The sequence below is a fragment of the Plecotus auritus genome, assembly GCF_963455305.1.
Source record: "Plecotus auritus genome assembly, chromosome: 3".
NCBI classification, from domain to species: Eukaryota; Metazoa; Chordata; class Mammalia; order Chiroptera; family Vespertilionidae; genus Plecotus; species Plecotus auritus.
Window position 1 is genome coordinate 124,260,624 of NC_137772.1, and position 20,739 is coordinate 124,281,362.

General features: G+C 41.1%; 1 protein-coding gene across 8 annotated transcripts in view; it reads right to left on the reverse strand.

Moving 5' to 3' along the window:
- MTUS2 (microtubule associated scaffold protein 2) overlaps nt 1–20,739 on the reverse strand; it is a 611,667-nt gene that overhangs the window by 430,988 nt on the left and 159,940 nt on the right. The window lies entirely within an intron of this gene.

The following is a 20,739-nucleotide window of genomic DNA, read 5'->3' on the forward strand; positions in this document are numbered from 1 at the left end:
GCTACAAATGTATATCCCCTGTCCCATTCTTCTTCTTCCTGCAACTGATGTTATTTAGATTCTTCATTTTATGTTGCTTAATCTAAACTTTATATTCCTGAGTCTACTTCCTCTGATACTCTATTCTGTTATTAATCAAAACTGCCTACATATGAGGGGTCAGGACTCAGTCCAGCTTAACCTTCTCCGAACTGTCTTGTGAAACTAGGAAAGTCCTGATATAAGATCTTTAAATGATGGGGAAAGTTTTCACCAGTGGTAGCTGGTGACTATTTGAGTATTTCACTAAACTTTCTATGTTCTTAATACACTTTAATGAATGTCAAGTGCAATAAGTATGCTTAAAGAAAGGAAGAGCACATATGGCAAGAGAAATATAGGAGAGAAAATAGGGCCCTTGAATTTGACAGAGAAATTCTCTCTCACAGAGCAATGTCACCATCCTTTGTGCAAGGTTGATATAAAGGTCATTTTCTATCTTCATGGCCGTTGCTTGGCTATGAATCCCGTTCAGGGAGGGAAATATGGCGGTCTGAAAAGAGAGAGCAAATGTACTACAACCAGCATAAAGTGTGGTACTGAGAGAGGACAAGTTTGTAAATTAGTATTTGTAAACTGAAAAATGTAAAGAGGCAAAAATGATAACTTTGTAGATGTATAATGTTTGAATTATTCCATTAATAAAATAAATAAATCCTGAACTCCACCAGCTCAAAAACTGAATTAATACAGTGCTATTTTTATCTGTCTGCATCCCAGTGAAGGGATATAAACATTTATCGTTTTGATATAATAAAGGTTTTCATTTCCACCCGATAATATAGCAAAATAACATTCTGATGACTAATATAAAGCTACTAACAATCTATAAATGTCTGTTGCTCAAAATATTTTGTCCCACCAAGTAACTGCTTAATAGAAAGCAAGTAAAGATAGTTCCCCTCTTATCAAACAAGTTATATTCTAAAAATTTAAGTATAAGTGAGATGTTAGGAACTAAGAAAACATTCTCCCATAAAAATATAATAATGTTTAACAAATGTTAAATTAAAGTAGTGTTTAAGTTATAATAGTGTTTAATTTTAAATTTTAATTAAAAATATAATGTATGTTCAAGTTTCCAGGTTAACATCCCAGAGTCAATTTAACTTATTAATGGCTGATTATAACTGCTTGAGTCTGGTCATTAAGAAAATTTTCCTTTCCTTCTCCTAAGAAGAGTATTATTAGCCTTGGACAACATTTTTAGAAATTCCTGGTTTCTTTGCTCTCCTCTGAGCTCACCTTCAGTCTGACTCCAACTCTCTACTCCAAGAATTGTTAAAACCTCCAACTACAGCCCCACCAGGTCTGTCCATTTTCCCCAAACTGGTCCGTCTTCCAAAGGGCCCATCTCTAGAACTCTTAATCCCAGTGTAGAGACCAGATTCACAGAACCTTGGAGCTTGAGGAACCTAGAGTTCCTCTGACCCAATCCACCCCCAGGCTTACTCCCCCAAAAGTAATCCATACCAATATAGGTATGCCTAACCAATCCATAATCTATCCAAAGATATTTGCATTGGTTAGTTGACTAGTAACCCAAAGGATCATGTAATTTGTAGAATTCTAGGAAGTGTAAGCAATAAAAATGAAAACGTTTGAATCCAAGACCCCCAGGACAGCAGGTCTCTTAGGTCTGCTCCAAGATCAACCCTTCTATGCCAGCACAGCTTTCCACAGCTTCTACCCTCCTCCACTTGTGAACTTACAGACCAGCTAAGTGTTTCCAGGGGTTTCACAACAGCCTTCCCAGACCCTTTGGAAAGACGAGCCACTGCAGAGAGGTGGTGGGCAGGGCAGCCTCCTGCATTCAAGGGGTGGGGTGTGCTGATTCTGTTACTGTCACTAAAAAAGCAGTTCAAATGCCCATTACCTGTCCTGCAGAAAAAGGAATCTCACTACGCTGAAAGTCCTACTCTCTTAAAAATTGTCTCAATAAAGGCCAACAGGGTTGAAATATCTTAAAACAAAACTTTGGGCAATATTAAATGAAAAGGAAACATAGTAATGAGATTTCTCAATCATAAATTTCTTAAACCTACTGTGAGAAAAATATATACAGTTGACTCATCATCCCCCTCTCCCCTCCTCCACTCACAACACCACCTGATAAACTTGCTTCTTTACCTAATTCATAAACTGCCTCTCCCTCACTCCTTAGACCCTAACCAGAACTTTGTCAAGAATATGTAATCTATACCCATAGCACAAAATTCAAAAGATGGAAGGACCCATCTGGCATTCATGAAATCCAAGTCCCTAAATACCTAAGTGTCCTTACAGGAGCAAGCACACTTCCTTCCAGAGTAGTCTATGTACACTCTTTTTTATAATCAGAATTAGCATAGTATGCTAACAGTTTCTGCACCTTTCTCCTCCTACAATCTTACCAGGTGTACCAGTTAGTAATGCCAATTTTTTTCAATAGATGAAGTTATACATATGTTAATATACTAGTATATGCGATTTGATATGTATGTTATTTTGTTGTATTGACAGCAAGCTTCAAAACTTCATATGTCGCCGAAACCGGTTTGGCTCAGTGGAAAGAGCGTCGGCCTGCAGACTGAAGGGTCCCGGGTTCAATTCCGGTCAAGGGCATGTACCTTGGTTGCGGGCACATCTCCAGTGGGAGGTGTGCAGGAGGCAGCTGATCGATGTTTCTCTCTCATCGATGTTTCTAGCTCTCTATCCCTCTCCCTTCCTCTCTGTAAAATATCAATAAAATATATTTAAAAAAAAAACTTCATATGTCAAAATTTCTGAAGGTGTTAACATCATAGATATTTTTAGACTTAAAAATGTCGAATTTTGTGCCAAAAAAAGAGCATTTGTGGGAAGTTTTAATTCATTACTTTATTTTGAAGAAAAGTGCTGCTGAAAGTTATTGTATACTTTGGGAAGCTTATGGTGAACATGCTCCATCTCAAGATATTTATGAACATTGGTTTAAATGCTTTAGAAGTGATGATTTTGATGTGAAAGACAAAGAACGTCCAGGTCAACCAAAAAAGTTTATAGATCAACAACTACAAGCATTATTGGATGAAGATGGGTGTCAAACTCAAAAACAACTTGCAGAGAGATTAAATGTTGCTCAGCCAACAATTTCCCATCGTTTAATAAGCAATGGGAAAATTTTTAAAGGAAGGAAAATGGGTGCCACATCAACTGAACAAAAGACAAATGCAAAACCGAAAAGTCATCAGTAAAATGTTGCTTCAATAGCATGAAAGAAAGTCTTGTTTGCATCAAATTGTGACTAGCAATGAAAAGTGGATTTATTTTGAGAATCCCAAATGCACAAAATCATGGGTTGATCCAGGTCAACCATCAACATCGACTGCAAGGCCAAATTGCTTCAGAAAGAAGACAATGCTCTGCGTTTGGTGGGATCAGGAAGGTACGGTGTATTATGAGCTTCTAAAATCAGGTGAAATCGTTAATACTAAACGCTACCGAAAACAATCAATTTGAACCACGCTTTGATTGTAAAACGACCAGAATGGGCCAGAAAACACAGCAAAGTAATTTCGCTTCATGATGACACACCATCACATACTTAAAAACCAGTTAAAGACACGTTAAAAGATCTTGCCTGGGAAGTATTAACCAACCCGCCATATTAATCAGACCTTGCTCCTTCAGATTACCACTTGTTCCAATCGATGGCACACGCACTTTCTGAGCAGCACTTCAAAATGTACGAAGAAGTGGAAAATTGGGTCTCTGAATGGTCTGCTTCAAAACAAGAAAGGTTCTATTGGGACGGTATCCACAAATTACCTGAAAGATGGGGCAAGTGTGTAGCTAGCGATAACATTACTTTGAATAAAGCACTTTTGATGTTGCTCTTGAAATTATCATGTTTTCTTGGATTACAAAATCCACATTATTAACCAGTACACCTGGTAGAAGTCGGTCATGACACTCCACATAAAGCTACCTTTTTCTTTGTAACAGCTGATCACATGCCACTGTATATATGTAACACAATTTAACCATTCCTTCATGTAGTCATTCAGCTACTTCCAATCTTTTGCCATTATTAAAATGCCCTTCTGGTTTTAACTTCTATATGTTTCTTATATCCACTCTCTCATGTATTGTCCTACTCTATTCTTCCACTGACTTTATTCTGTACCGTATCATCCCTCCCCTGGACTATCATAATAGCCATGTAATTGATCTTCCTTGATTCTTACCCTACCCCCACTATTCATCCTCCAGAATGCATGGCAATCTATTGAGTTAGAATTCTTTCCATATCTGTCCCAAGCTTAAAATTCTTCAATAGCCACCACTATATACTCAATGAAGGCTAAGGTCATCAGCACCTTTTAAAGGCCTCCTCCAATGCCCCACCCCTTAAAGTCATATCAACTTAGTAAAATAAAACTGCTTATAGTCCTCCAACAACATCAGGCTTCTTCATCCCTCTCGGTCTTTGTCCATGCTGTGCCCCCATCGTGGAATACCCTCCCATCTTATCTCATCTGCCATTTTCCATTTATTATTCATTCTACCACCACCTCCTCAGGAAGACATCTCTGAACTCTCAGAAGGGACAGTGAGGTTCCATAGCTGCCTTCAATCTGTCCTCATGCAAGATCACAGTGAAATCATTACCCAATTCTCTTCCCCTCTACCATACGCCACAGGAGGGAAGGAGTCCTGCACCTTTATAAAGAAATACAGTAGGGCCCTAACTGGTTTGGCTCAATGGATAGAGCATCAGCCTGCAGACTGAAGGGTTCCAGGTTCAATTCCGGTCAAGGGCACATGCCTGGGTTGTGGGCTCGATCCCTAATAGGAGGTGTGCAGGAGGCAGCCGATCAGTGATTTTTTCTCATCATTGATGTTTCTATTACTCTCTCTCTCCCTTCCTCTCTGAAATCAATAAAAAAATTAAAAAAAAGAAATACAGCAGGCACTTAAATGTTCATTGCAATGAATTGGTATGGAGACAAAAGAGAAGGTGAGTTTCAAAAATGGAGAAGGTGATCAAGATGTGTCTTAGTTTTCTCATCACAAAAATTGAAGATAATAGTATTTTCCCCATATGGTTTTGGTAAAAATTAAATGAGATAATATGCATCAAATATGTGAAACAGAGCCTGGTATTTGGAAAGCACTCAATCGATGTTAGTGTTGTGTCAGGAAGAAAAATAAGAATTGAGAAAAGATCACTAGGTTGATTGGTTGATTGACCTCTGTCACCATGGTCTCTGAAGAGCTTTCCTACAGTGTGAAGGAGAGGCTGGAGGGGATGGATGGCCATGATACCTAACATGGGACTGGAAACTGCCACTAGGAAAAGTGCCTGAAGAAGCCACTGTGTTGTGTCAGAGGAGAAACCAAGAGAAGACGGAAAGGAGTGCTGGGCCATGACAAACATCCTGCTGGCCATGCATGAGCTTCTGTGGCCCAGGCCAGGAGGGAAGCAAGTCAACAGGACAAGTGGTCAGAGAAGGGTGAGTCCTCAGGTGGGGGCTGGGGGCTGGGAAGGAAGGAGAACTAAGAATGTCTTTGAATGACTTCTTAGAATCAAGACACTTCAAATGAAAGTTATGCCTTGATAGCTCTGACGATGAGGGCTGGAAAGGGCTATGGCTAAAATTCCAACCCACTCAACACTAACAATTTCAGTAACATCCTGCTGTCGCCAATCCAATCAGGCTGACCACTGAATTAAGAGCAGAAGAGTATTAAGTGTTCTCGAATTTCCTCAGCACTGCAATCTGCTGGGCTTGAGCAAATGCCCCAGATGGAACTTCATTTTCTTCTTTTATGACAGGGATTATCACTCAGTCCTTTCATTTCCCCTAGGGAAGCAAAGGTTCCAGATGGGCCCACCCCCATTATATGATTTCCAACAGCTTTGCATATTTTTCATGTATACATAGCTTTGCCATTTATTATTCATTCTACTGACTCTCTAATCTGTTAATGTGCTGAGCTGTCTTTATGAATCATAATTTAGCTACATGGCATTGTGGTGAACACAATGTTGGGATGTGACATGTGGAGTCTTATGCAGCAGAATTTTTCTTCTGCTATTTGTCCTAAGAAAACACAAAACTGAACAAATGGTAACTACATTTTTTAACTTTAAGACTGTCAATTCTAAAGGAATATGGGAGCTGTATGTTTGCATCATTGTGTATGCATTCATTCAACAAACATTTATTATGAACCTACTATATAATAAGCACTTTGTTAGCTGCTAAGGAACAGAGACAAATGAATGTAATTCAGGATTTCACAGCTCCTCCAACACCCATTTATACTCCCAGGAGGAAACAAGCAAAATGACAAATTAGTTTTGTGATTTTTAAAATTTAAGCCATTACACAATTCTGTTTTCCTAACACAAAAGTTACAGGCAAGTGTTCCACAGACTAAATTAGGATAAGTTTTGTTTCACCAAAACTGTTTTTTAAAACACAGGTCTACATTTTAAAAACAAATCAAGAAATTTCACAAAATTAACGTAATTTTTAAAAATTTATATTTAGAGAGAGGAAGGGGGAGAGAGAAACATCAATCAGCAGCCTCCAGCACACACCCCAACTGGGGATCGAACCTGCAACGTAGAAATCAGTGTATGGGATGACACTCCAAACAACTCAGCCACACCTGCCCGGGCATATTAAGCTAATTTTTAAAATTTTTCCACTTTCTCTTGGAAAACACATGAAAATGTCTACCAACTTTGGATTCACATTCCCACAAAACAAGAGCGGAGTCACCACGGTCCCTTTAAATCAGCACACCCACTCCAGGACTCATCACTGCCCCTCACCTCTCAATCTGGAAACTCACTGTCAGCCAGCACTGGACCATTCCCTTTAGTTCTCTGCATCCACAAAGGAGGAAATAAAAAACAGTGAGGGCAGTTGACTCAAGATACTGGGAAGGAGAATAATTCTTTGAATCTGTGAAGAACTGTCCTATGTGTTAAATGTGCAAATATGCCCAGCACAGTGTAGTCGCTTTCATAAAACTGCAGACTGTGGCAGTGTCTATCTTCTATCTTCTCCCTCTGCCCGAGGTGACACTTACCAATACCCTTCCCATCATGAGAGACAACAGAAGCACCATAATTCTAGTCTCTTTCTGAGGCTAAAGTACTTAACATCAGATGTGAAAATATTAGATATTTCTCACCTTCCTTCTTCCATATTAAACCAGCAAAGATCACAGCTTCTACTTTTCTTTTTTTTAATATTTCTTATTGTTTAAAATATTACATGTATTAGTACATATATCTCCTTTTTTTTCCCCATTGACCTTCCTCCAGCATCCCGTACCCCCTGTCGCATGCCCTTACCCCACCCCCCCAGTGTCTTGTGTCCATTGGTTATGCTTATATGAATGCATATAAGTCCTTTGGTTGATCTATTTCCCTCCCTCCCCAACACTCCCCAGCCTTCCCGTTGTAATTTGACAGTCTGTTCGGTGTTTACTGCTTCTGTATCTATCTTTTAATTCATCAGGTTATAATGTTCTTTATTTTCCATAAATGAGTGAGATCATGTGGTATTTTTCTTTCATTGCCTGACTTATTTCACTTAACATAATGCTCTCCAGGTCCATCTATGCTGCTGCAAATGGTAAGAATTCCCTTTTTTTATAGCAGCATAGTATTCCTTTGTGTAGATGTACCATAGTTTCCTAATCCACTCATCTGCTAATGGTTATTTAGGCTGTTTCCAAATCTTAGCTATGGTGAATTGTGCTGCTATGAACATAGGGGTGCATATATCCTTTCTGATAGGTGTTTCTCATTTCTTGGGATATATTCCTAGAAGTGGGATTACTAGGTCAAATGGGAGCTCCATTTTTAGTTTTTGAGGAAACTCCATACTGTTCCCACCAGCAGTGCACGAGGGTTCCTTTTTCTCCGCATCCTTGCCAGCACCTGTCTTTGGTGATTTGTTGATGGTTGCCATTCTGACAGGTGTGAGATGGTACCGCATTGTCATTTTGATTTGCATCTCTCGGATAATTAGTGACTTTGAGCATGTTTTCATATGTCTGTTGGCCTTCCTTCTGTCTTCTTTCAAAAAGATTCTATTTAGGTCCGTTGCCCATTTTTTTTATTGGATCATTTATCTTCCTTCTATTAAGTTGTATAAGTTCCCTGTAGATGTTGAAGATTAAACCTTTATCAGTGATAACATTTGCAAATATGTTCTCTCATACAGTGCGTTTTCCTGTTGTTTTGTTGATGGTTTCTTTTGCTGTGAAAAAGCTTTATATTTTGATGTAGTCCCATTTGTTTATTTTCTCTTCAGTTTCCATTGCCCTTGGAGTGGTATCAGTGAAGAAATTGCTTCGGCATATGTCTGAGATTTCTCTGCCTGTGGATTCCTCTAGTATTTTTATGGTTTCCCGTCTTATGTTTAAGTCCTGTATCCATTTTGAGTTAATTTTTGTGTATGGTGTAAGTTGGTGGTCTAGTTTCATTTTTTTGCATGTATCTGTCCAATTTTCCCAACACCATTTATTGAAGAGACTGTCTTGACTCCATTGTATGTTCATGCCTCCTTTGTCAAATATTAATTGAGCATAGTGGTTTGGGTCCACATCTGGATTCTCTATTCTATTCCATTGGTCTGTATGTCTGTTCTTGTGCCAGAACCAGGCTGTTTTGAGAGCAGTGGCATTGTAGTACAGCTTGAAATCCGGTATTGAGATCCCACCTAATTTGTTCTTCTTTTTCAGGATTGTTGTGGCTATTCAGGGTCTTTTTTTTATTCCAGATGAATTTTTGGAGAGTTCTTTCTAGGTCTGTGAAATACGCCGTTGGTATTTTAATGGGGAGTGCATTGAATCTATAGATTGCTTTGGGTAGTATGGACATTTTAATGATGTTGATTCTACCAATCCATGAACATGATATGTTCTTCCATCTGTTTACGTCTTCCTCTATCTCTTTTTTCAGTGTCCTGTAGTTTTCCGCGTATAGGTCTTTTACCTCCTTAGTTAAGTTTATTCCTAGGTATCTTAATTTTTTTGGTGCGATGGTAAATGGGATTACTTTTTTAGTCTCTCTTTCTGTAAGTTCACTATTGGTGTATAGAAATGCCATAGATTTCTTGGCCTTAATTTTATATCCTGCTACATTGCCAAATTCATTTATTAAGTCTATTAGTTTTTTGATGGAGTCTTTCCAGTTTTTTATGTACAATATCATGTCATCTGCAAATAAGGACAGCTTTACTTCTTCTTTTCCAATTTGGATGCCTTTTATTTCTTCTTGTTGTCTAATTGCAATGGCTAATACTTCCAGTACTGTCGAACAGGAGTGGTGAGAGTGGGCATCCCTGTCTTGTTCCTGTTCTTAGGGGAAATGGTTTTAGGTTTTGCCCATTGAGTATGATGTTAGCTGATAGCTTTTATTATGTTGAGGTATGATCCTTCTATTCCCACCTTGTTGAGAGTTTTTATCAAGAAAGGGTATTGGATTTTGTCAAATGCTTTTTCTGCATCTATTGATATGACTGTGATTTTTATCTCTCAATTTGTTTATGTGATGTATCACATTTATTGATTTGCGGATATTGTTCCATCCTTGCATTCCTGGGATAAATTCTACTTTGTCATGGTGTATGATCTTTCTGATATACTGCTGGATCTGATTTGCTAGAATTTTGAGGATTTTGGCATCTATGTCCATGAGGGATATTGGCCTGTAATTCTCTTGCATTGTATTTTCTTTATCTGGTTTTGGTATTAGGGTGATGCTGGCTTCATAGAAGGAGCTTGGAAGTGTTCCTTCCTCTTGAATTTTTTGGGATAGTCTGAGGAGGATAGGTTTTAGTTCTTCCTTGAGTGTTTGGTAAAACTCCCCTGTGAAGCCGTCTGGCCCTGGGCTTTTGTTTGCTGAAAGCTCTTTGATGACTGCTTCAATTTCTTCCATAGTTATTGGCCTATTGAGCTGTTTAGATTCTTCCTGATTGAGTTTTGGAAGGTTATATTTTTCTAGGAATATGTCCATTTCCTCCAGGTTGTCCAGTTTGTTGGAATAGAGTTGTTCATAGTATTTTTTAACAATCCTTTGTATTTTGGTGGGGTCTGTTGTTATTTCACCTCTTTCATTTCTGATTTTGTTTATTTGGATCCTCTCTCTTTGCTTCTTGGTGAGCCTGGTTCATCAATTTTGTTTATTGTTTCAAAGAACCAGCTCTAGGTTTTGTTGATCTTTTGTATTATTTTTGGTCTCAATGTCGTCGATCTCCGCTCTGATCTTTATTATTTCCTTCCTTCTGCTTAAATTGGGTTTTTCTTGTTGCTCTCTTTCTAACTCTTTGAGTTGTATCGTTAGGTAATTTATTACCATTGTTTCTTGTATTTTGCAGTAAGCTTGTAGAGCTATGAACTTCCCTCTCAAAACTGCTTTCACTGTGTCCCATAGATTTTGGATTGTTGTGTTTTCATTGTCGTTTGTTGCCATGATGTTTTTTATTTCTTCTTTGATCTCTCTGATAACCTAGTCATTGTTTAATAGCATTGTTTGATATGATTTCTATCTTCTTGAATTTGAAGAGACTTTGCCTATGACCCAACATATGGTCTATCTTTGAAAATGACCCATGTGCACTTGAGAAGAATGTATATTCTGTGGTTTGGGGGTGAAATGTTCTGAAGATGTCAATTAATTCCATCTGGTCTAGTGAGTCATTTAGGATTGATGTTTCTTTGCTGATTTTTTGTTTAGAGGATTTGTCCAATGGTGATAGTGGGGTATTAAAGTCTCCTATTATAATTGTATTGCTGTCCATCTCTCCCTTGATATCCTCCAGGAGTTTTTTTTATGTATTTGGGTGCTCCTGTATTGGGTGCGTATATGTTTACCAGAGCTATTTATTCTTCTTGGATTGCTCCCTTTAGTATTATGAAGTGGCCTTCCTTATCTCTTGGTATGTTCTTCACTTTGAGATCTAATATGTCAGATATAAGTATTGCTACCCCAGCTTTTTTTTTCATTTCCATTCACCTGAAAAACCTTTTTCCATCCCTTCACCCTCAGTCTGTGTGCGTCTTTTTCTCTGAGGTGGGTTTTTTGTAGACAGTAGATATATGGGTCGTGTTTTCTTATCCAATCCATTACTCTATGTCTTTTGATTGGGGCATTTAATCCATTTACATTTAAAGTTATTATTGATAGGAGAAACCAAGATGGTGGCATAGGTAAGAACCTAAACTGCTGTCCTGCACAACGATTTCAAAACTACAACTAAAAGACAGAATGGACACCATCCAGAACCACAGGAAAGCTGGCTGAGTGGAAATTCTAGAACTAGAAGGAAAGAGGAAAGCTCACGGAGAAGGAGCAGCAAAGAGCTGAGGTTTGGAGACACGCGCACTCAGAGAGGAAGGGTGGCGGAATGCCTGGCTGGCTTTCTCTGGCGGGAAGGGGAAGGAAGCCCCCGATTGAACTGAACCCCAGTTCCGACGGCACCAAACCTCAGTTCCGGGCGAAACCCTGTGGACTCAGGCTCATACAGGGAGAGTTTGGACTGTCAGGTAGAGAGAAAGGCACACAGAGACTCAGAGGCTTGGAGACTCAGGGGAGCCGCGGCGACAGGGGTCTGGAGGCATGAGTGCGCACAAAGACTGACTGCGGAGGTTACCACAGGCTATCACCAGCAGAAGTGAGTCTGAAGCTCCTGACTGCACTGAACCCCAGTTCCAATTGCACTGAACCGCAGTTCTGGGAAAGCCCCTGGGGACCCACGCTCTTACGGGGGAAATCTGGACTGTAAGGCGGAAACTCGCGAACCGCGGAAGGCAGAGGTCTGGATAATCGCGTGCAAGGGCATGGCTGACTGGAAACCAAGACTGTCTGCTCCACCCTGAGACTCCACCCCTTCCAAGCTGAGCACAGAGGCTTTTGCAATATGGCAAGGCTAATCCTATAAGGCTGTCTCCATCACCGAAAACCTCCCAGTGTAGACACAGCTGATCCTCACAGCCAACTGGTCTGCAGGTCAATTCCTCCCAGTGATACCAACAACAATCAAGACCTAACTACAACAAGGCTGTACACACAGTCCACAAAGGGGTGCACCAAGAGTGTCCACCTCAGGTTAACTGGGGAGGCCGACCCACTGGGCCATATAGGAAACCTAGCACACAAAGCTACCCTACCAACTCAGGGAAGCATTGAAAAATGGGGAGACGAGGAAACAGATCACAAATGAAAGAAATTGAGGAAAACAAATGACTGGATATAGAATTCAAAACCATGGTTATAAGGCTTTTCAAGAATATCCTAGAAAAGGCCGATAAATATAATGAGACCCTAGAAGATATGAAAAAGGACCAACTAGAAATTAAACATACACTGACTGAAATAAAAAATATTATTCAGAGACCCAACAGCAGACTAGAGGAACACAAGAATCAAATCAAAGATTTGAAATACAAAGAAGCAAAAAACACTCAACCGGAAAAGCAAAAAAAGAAAAAAGAATCCAAAAAGTTGAAGATAGTGTAAGAAGCCTCTGGGACAACTTCAAGCGTACCAAGATCAGAATTATGGCGGTGCCAGAAGAAGAGAGAGAGCAAGATACTGAAAACCTATTGGAAGAAATAATGACAGAAAACTTCTCCGACCTGGTGAAAGAAATAGATTTACAAGTCCAGGAAGTGCACAGAACCCCAAACAAAAGGAATCCAAAGAGGACCACACCAAGACACATCATAATTAAAATGCCAAGAGCAAAAGACAAAGAGAGAATATTAAAAGCAGCAAGAGAAAAACAGTTAATTACCTACAAGGGAGCACCCATACGATTGTCAGCTGATTTCTCAACAGAAACTATGCAGGCCAGATGGAATTGGCAAGAAATATTCAAAGTGATGAATAGCAAGAACCTACAACCAAGACTACTCTACCCAGCAAAGCTATTATTCAGAATGGAAGGTCAGCTTCACAGATAAGAAAAAGCTAACGGAGCTCATCACCACCAAACCAGTATTATATGAAATGCTGAAAGGTATTCTTTAAGAAGAGGAAGAAGAAAAAAGTAAAGAGAAAAATTATGAACAACAAATATATATCTATCAACAAGTGAACCTAAAAATCAAGTGAATTAAAAATCTGAGGAACAGAATAAACTGGTGAATATAATAGAACAGGGGCATAGAAAGGGAATGGACTGATAATTCTCAGGGGGAAAGGAGTATGGGGGGTGCAGGAAGAGACTGGACAAAAATCGTACACCTATGGATGAGGACAGTGTGGGGGGAGGTAAGGGCAAAGGGTGGGGTGGGAACCGGGTGGAGGGGAGCTATGGGGGGGAAAAGGAGAAACAATTGTAATAATCTGAACAATAAAGATTTATTAAATTAAAAAAAGGAAAAAAATTATTATTGATATGTGCTTATTTGTCGCCATTTTTATTCTTTAACCCTGTGTTCCTTCTTCGCTTCCTATTTCTTTTTTTTTACAGCAGACCCTTTAGCATTTCTTGCATTACTGGTTTGGTGGTAATAAATTTCCTTAGTCTTTTTTTGTCTGTGAAGCTCCTGATTTCCCCTTCAATTTTGATTGATAGCCTTGCTGGGTACAGTATTCTTGGATTCAGAACCTTCCTTTGCATGACTTTGTATATTGCATTCCATTCCCTTCTGGCCTGATGAGTTTCTGTTGAGAAATCAGTCGCTAGTCTGATGGAGGTTTCTTTTTATGTAACTTTCTGTCTCTCTCTGGCCGCTTTTAAGATTCTTACTTTGTTGTTGGTGTTTGCCAGTTTAATTATAATGTGCCTTGGTGTCGGTCTTTTGGGATTCATTTTGCTTAGGACTCTGTGAGCTTCTTGGATTTGTGTGGGTTTTTTCTTCCCTATATCAGGGAAGTTTTCTGTCATTATTTCTTCAAACAGGTTTTCTATTCCTCGCTAAGTTTCCTCTCCTTCTGGAACCCATATTATGCGGATGTTGTTTTGTTTTGTGTTGTCCCAAAGTTCCCTTAGGCTTTCCTCCTGCTTTTTAATTTTTTTTCTAGAAGCTGCTCTACTTGGGTATTTTTTCCTACCTTGTCTTTTAGCTCACTGATGTGGTCCTCTGCTTCTTCTAGTCTACTCTTGATGCTTTCTATTGAGTTCTTTACAGCAGCGATGTCATTTTTCATTTCTTCTTGGTTCTTTTTCATTTCCTCTTGGTTCTTACACATATTGTCGAATTTGTCTTCCATTCTTTTCAGCCACCTTATGACCATTTCTCTGACAGGTTGCTTGCCTCCATTTTGTTTACTTCCTTTTCTGGTGATGCCTGCTTTTCTTTCATATGCGGGCTGTTTCTTTGTCTCCCCATGGTCTCTCTTCTCCGGGTGTCTGGTTATGTAGTTCTCTCTCTCCTTATCACAGGCGAAATCTGACCTTCCCGTGGTGGAGTGTAGAGCTCCTCTGAATCCACATGTTTGCGCCAATTGGGGACTGGTGTTCTGGGCTTCGCAGCAGTTTGGTGGGTGCCATTGTTGTAGATTTTCAGGCTGCAGATAACATCCACTTTCCCCTTCAAGATGGCGCGGTCTCCACATCCAAGCCTGTTGCTCCGGGAGGGAACCCAGCAGCAGTGGGGGCTGCCTGGTCAGGGGAACCCCCTCCAGCAGTCCCCACCATCTCCTAGAGTATAGCTGTCCCTCAACTCACCAACAAATACTCCCCATGTGACCCTCAGCTGTTCTTTCTATCTGCTCCGGGACAAGGCTCGGGACACATCTGTCTATTCCACCACCATTTTTTCCTCTTCGGTTCCCCCATCTTATACTTTTCATTCGCCTTGGTTATTTCTCATTTCTATCCAATACTGTGCTAAAATAAAAAATATAAACCTTCCCATTCATTTCCAACACTTAGAGATGACTTGTTCTCAGTCTCACTAGTAATCAGGAAAAGCAAACTAAAATTACACAAAAGCCCAAGTTTTGAATGTGGTGAAACAAGAAAGAACACTGCAAATAAAATACAGTCAATTTCAAGGGTAATTGACAACAATCAGTGAGGCTGAAGATGCATACACCTGGTGACCCAGCAGTGGGACATACAGTAAATGCTCTAGAGTGGTGGCTTTCAAATGGCCCTCAGTGAGAAATACATCTGGCCCAGCTGGGGTGGCTCAGTGATTAAGCATTGACCATAGATCATGGTTCAATTCCCCATCAGGGCACAAGCCTGGTTGCAGGCTTGATCCCTGATGGAAGGTGTACAGGAGGCAGCTGATCGATGATTCTCTCTCATCATTGATGTTTCTCTCTCTCTCTCTCTCTCTCTCTCTCTCTCTCTCTCTCTCTCTAAAAATCATAAAACTTTTATCCTCTTTTTCTTTGTTAAAAAAAAGAAATACATCTGACATAACCAAGTGCACCTACATACATACACATCTAACTAAAAGAAAACATTAACAAAATTTACCCTTATAATGTGCAATGGATTTTGATATTATTTATATAATATACAATTTATAATTAATCTTTACTATTATTTTTAATGTGGATTGCAATACAGTAAATTGATGTCATGACCCATTAATGTGTAATAGCTTGAAAAACAGTGGCTGCCAGGTTACCGCCACATGGGTCTATGGAGTCATCCATTAGGAATCTTGTCGCATTGCTTTTACTAAGAGCAAAAAATTAAAAATAATCTCAATGTCCATCAAAGCAGAGAGGAAATAAAATTTCATATTCAGTTTATGTTCATATCATATAACAGTGAAAATGATTAAACTAAATCCATGTATTTGATAAAACTTAAAATTCTGTGTTCTTCTTTTTAATAAAAGCAAGTTTCACATGCAGAGTGGATCTAAACTTTAAACACAAAAAGTGTAATTCAATATTTCTTTGGGTACATACATGTACAAAGAAGGATAAAACAAAGAAAGGATTTATACCTACTTCCTTTTATTTTTTTCTTCTACAAAAAGTTTTATTGTTTCCATGTGGTCCAATACGAAGGAAATGACTTCAGGGTAGTTAAAGGAGTGGCTAATGGTTTGGAGGAGAGGCTCAGGTAAAAGCCAGACACCAAGGGAATTCAGAGGGTCCCCTCAAAGGCCTCTGGGTTCCAAAGGCTCCTAGTCATACTTGAGGGCAAGCCTTTCAAAGAGATACTCGCCCAGCCAAGCCTGGGGGCCGACCAGCCTACAAGGTTAGTCAGGTGGCTGCCAATCTTCTTGATGAGTTTCACCTCCTCATCCAGGAAGTGGTTCTCCAGGAAGTCACAGAGCTGAGGGTCTACGTGGGTAGAACCTAGGACATGCAGCTCCAAAAGGGCCTGGTTCAGGTTCCTCGCCAAGGCCCTGGTGGCTTCCAGGGCATCCTGAGTTTTATCCACTTGTCTTGGGAAGGCTTCAGCACATCCTGGAAGAGCATGTAGCCACCGCACTGTTTTGCATCTTTAAGAGACACTCAGTGCCCTAGTGTTTCTCTGCCAACTCTCAGAAGAAGTGGCCCATGTCTTCCAGAGCCACGTCACTGAGGTTGAAATAGAACACCTACCTCTGAATAGCAGTTTTCATGGGGAGAAGGACAACAGGGAAGAGTTTAAGATAGGATTCTGAGGTTAAAGCTACTAGGTATATCTGAAACATCTTCTTAAAAAAAAAAAAATCTCCAGCAAATGCAAAAGAAAAAAGCAGCATTTCGTAAATGTGGATATACATGTGAGATTATTTTCTGTATTTTAGGAAGCAAACCTCAAAGGATGCAAAGGTCACTATTCTCTCACACCCTACAGCTCTCAGATGTGGAGTGTCAACAGGAGCTTAGACATCAGAATTTTGGTCTTACTGTACCGTGGCCCAGAAGGCAAAGCTAACCTAGTGCCTATACTTTTCAAGTTATTTACAATTGAACCCCTTGAAAAAACTAAGCTCATTCGGGATTTTTGAACATTAAAATGTTATACTCCCAAATGCTTACTGCTTATTCTGAAGCTTTGGTGGTTGAAATGCTGCCTGGTGCTGAATGGGCATGATTTTAGCTGACTCCTCACAAGGCCACCTGCTAAAATAATGTAGGAGGACTTGGCATGACCAATTACTTTGTAGATTAATAATGCTGACTATTTTTTGTGGCGGAGGGTCCTGGAAGAATAGAAGGGTCACTAGATCAGAGAAGCCATTCATTGCTGTACCTGGGATTGCAGTGATCCCAGGGGTTAGCATCCTCCCCGAACACCTTCCTCTGCAGACAACACTCTCACACCCTCCAGAGATGGCTTTGTTTGCACAGATCTAAGATGCTGTGTTTGATTTAAGCGAATGTATTTTCCTCCTCAACAGTCAGTCTGTGTGCCTAGCTTTAACATTCCCAGCCTCAACCCTATCTATCTTGTGAAATTTGGAAGTTCTCATTAATACTAATGTCATGATGCATATCTTGAACTTTACTCTTGGCTATTAACACTTGACACCCATGAACTGTCTAGCACAGCTATTTGCATGCAGCACATACATTTCACCAAATTACTACTTACAAAGGAAGCATTGGTATCAAAGAAAGAACACCAAAATGTGAGTCCTGTTTTGGCCACATGAAAGCATCCTGACCTTGGCCAAGACCCTTCACTGTTTAGAACCTCAGTTTCTTTGTCCTCCTTTCTCACACTTTTAAGTGAGAATTAAATAAGCCCAAATATGTGGGAAGTTCTGTGTAAAATAGAAAGCTTTATGAAAACATGAGGGGATGTTGTTATTAGTGGTAACAGCAATAAATGTAATACCATATCTAATTTTATATACAAAAAACACCCAGGATTGCTATTTCCACATTTGTACCTTGTGGCCCAGTCAGTTTTTCTACAGCTCTTTTCCCTAATGATTTTAACATTTCTTTCAACTAACAATTTGAACTTTTTATTACAATTTCATTTTAGCTTGAGAGGACAGATGGTCTTAAAAGGAAAACCTGGGGACCCCTTTGGAAATTTGTTAAGTCCCTAGTCCACCATAGATGGTGTGTGGAGTCCCAGGCCAAAATCAAAGGATTTATATTCCTTAAAAATTAGCTCATTTTGGTGTCAGTGGCCCTGGACCATGTGTCTTACCTCAATTCACCAATATTAAAGAAAAAATACTATGATAATGAGTCACCATAGTATTTGAGCATAATTATACTCTAAATCCAAATATCTTTAAAATATTTTCAAGGGAGATCCAAGATGGTAGCCAATGGGATGGCAGGCTGCAAGATAGTGAGTGAGTGAGAGAGCGAAAGGAGAGTGTGTGGATGTGAGGGGAGTGTCTGTATTTGAGAGTGAGGGACAGCTATATTCCAAAGAATTGTTGGGGACTGGCGGACCAGGCTCCCCTGGCTGGGCAGCCTCTACTACAGCTGAAATCTCTCCCCGAGTGGCCGGCTCTGCCGCAGAGACCGCGCCATCTTGAAGGGGAAAGCAGCTGTGATTGGAAGCCCAGCCTTACCTTCACCCAGGGAGACCTCGGATACCTCCCAGGACCCTACAACCACAACACCCAGGGACCAGCTGCCTCAGTTGTGAACCCATGAACCGAGACTCCAGTCTCCCCGGCCATGGGCGCCTAATAAGTTTGTCCAGGGGGAGACAAGGTGGCGGCCTAATACGTGGACGGGTCCTGTGCCTTCTCACAGAGCAGATGGAAGGAACAGCTGAATCAAATAACATCCACCTGAAACTGGCAAATTAAACAAAGCTGGTGAGGCAATCCATGGATGGAAAGGTCAGAGATCACCTGGAGAGAGGTGGGATTTGGGATCCAGGCTGGAGGGAGAAACACACACAGCGGGGGCTAGAGTCTCAGAGGGAGACTGCACTCCACCAAATCCACGGCCCTTGGGGTCAGTGTAGCCTTGATGTGAAAGGGGGTCCACAGAGCTGCTGGCAGAGGGGGACTCTAGATCTAAGCCCACAGCCATGCGAGACTGTGCCCAGAAAGGCATCCTAAAGTTCTATCCTAGTCATGCAGTGCCGGGGGAGAAAGACGCGAGTCGGCGCGGTTCCTTTGTCTTTTTTACTTCCTTGCTTTTGCTTGCTAAGCCCAGTATGTAGGATCTTCCCATTAAAAACACTCACAGAGACTGCAGGGGAAAGTTGATTTTTTGGAAACTGGGGATCAGAATCAGGAGAGATGAGCAGGAAACCAGCTTTGGGACAGTCCATCCCTCCAACCCAGTCTTAAGTGCAGCAGGGAAAGTAGAGTCTTAACACTGGGTAGAGGGGTCATTTGGTCCCAGGGGCTGTGTCAGAAATAGATGCTTGTGAAAATACAACTGAGAAACAAAGTGAGCAGAGAGATCCCACCTGCTTGAAAACAAGGTTGTGGCTTATGACACGGAGGAGCGGTGGATCGCAGGGAACTTCAACACTGTGCTGACTACCTGAAAAGAAACAGACATGCCAAGCAGAATAGTAGAGAGGGGTCTTAAACTAGCCCCCATGGGCCATTGAAGCTCCGCTGAAGTGAATGATCTTTACTACTTCACTTTTTTATTTTTTATCTTTTACTTAAAAACTAATTTCTTTTTCTCACTTTATTTTACTTTTTTATTATATTTTTATTTTTAATTATTATTATTACTACTAGTGGCCCGATGCACAAAATTTGTGCATGAGGGAGGGGGGAGTTCCCCTCAGCTCAGCCTGCACCCTCTCCAATCGGGGACCCCTTGGGAGATGTCTGACCACTGGTTGGATATCCCTCTCACAATCTGGGACCACTGACTCCTAACTGCTCACCTGCCTGCCTGCCTGATTGCCCCTAACTGCCTCTGCCTGCCTGCCTGATTGCCCTTAACTGCCTCTGCCTGCCTGCATGACCACCCCTAACTGCCCTCATCTTCTGACCTGATATCACCCCCAACTGCCGTCCCCTGCCAGCCTGATCTTGCCCCCAACATCCCTCCCCTGCCAGCCTGGTTGCCCCCAAATGCCCTCCCCGGCCAGCCTCATCTTGACCACAAAGGCCCTCCCTTACTGGCCTGATCTCACCCACAACTTCTCTCCCTGCCAGCCTGATCGCCCCTAAATGCCTCTGCCTGCCTGATTGCCCCCAACTGCCCTCCCCTACAGGCCTGGTATTGCTGCCAACTACCCTCCCCGGCAGGCCTGATCTCGCCCCCAACTTCCCTCCCCTGCTGGCCTGGTTGCCCCCAACTGCGCTCCCCTGCCAGCCTGATCCCACCCTCAACTGCCCTCCCCTGCTGGCGTGATTTCGCCCCAACTGACCTCCCCTGCTGGCCTGATCGCCCCTAACGGCCTCTGCCTTGGCCCCCACCACCATGGTTTTGTCCAGAAGAAGTTAGACATCTGGAAGATGGCTGGTCGACCTGGTCTAATTAGCATATTACTCTTTTATTAGTATAGATAGATTATATGGGATAAGATTGCTTAAATGGGGGGGGGGATCCTTTTTCATCAGGAGGAGATGCTCTTGGTAGACAAAAAGACATAATCCCTAAATCTGGACTGATAGCCAGCCATATGCACTATACTGCCAAACCAGTCATTAAAAAATTGAACCGCTTTCTTACACCTTACACCAAACAGCTGTTACCTTTAAAACCCCTCCTCCGCCCTCACCTTAGGTTCTGCCTTCACAGTTCACCCAGATTAGGTTCTGATTGGTTGGTTTCTATGCCAGTCAGTGTCAAAAGCTCCACCTCCTAGGCAGCCATTGGCTCCTCACACTTCACCCAGATTT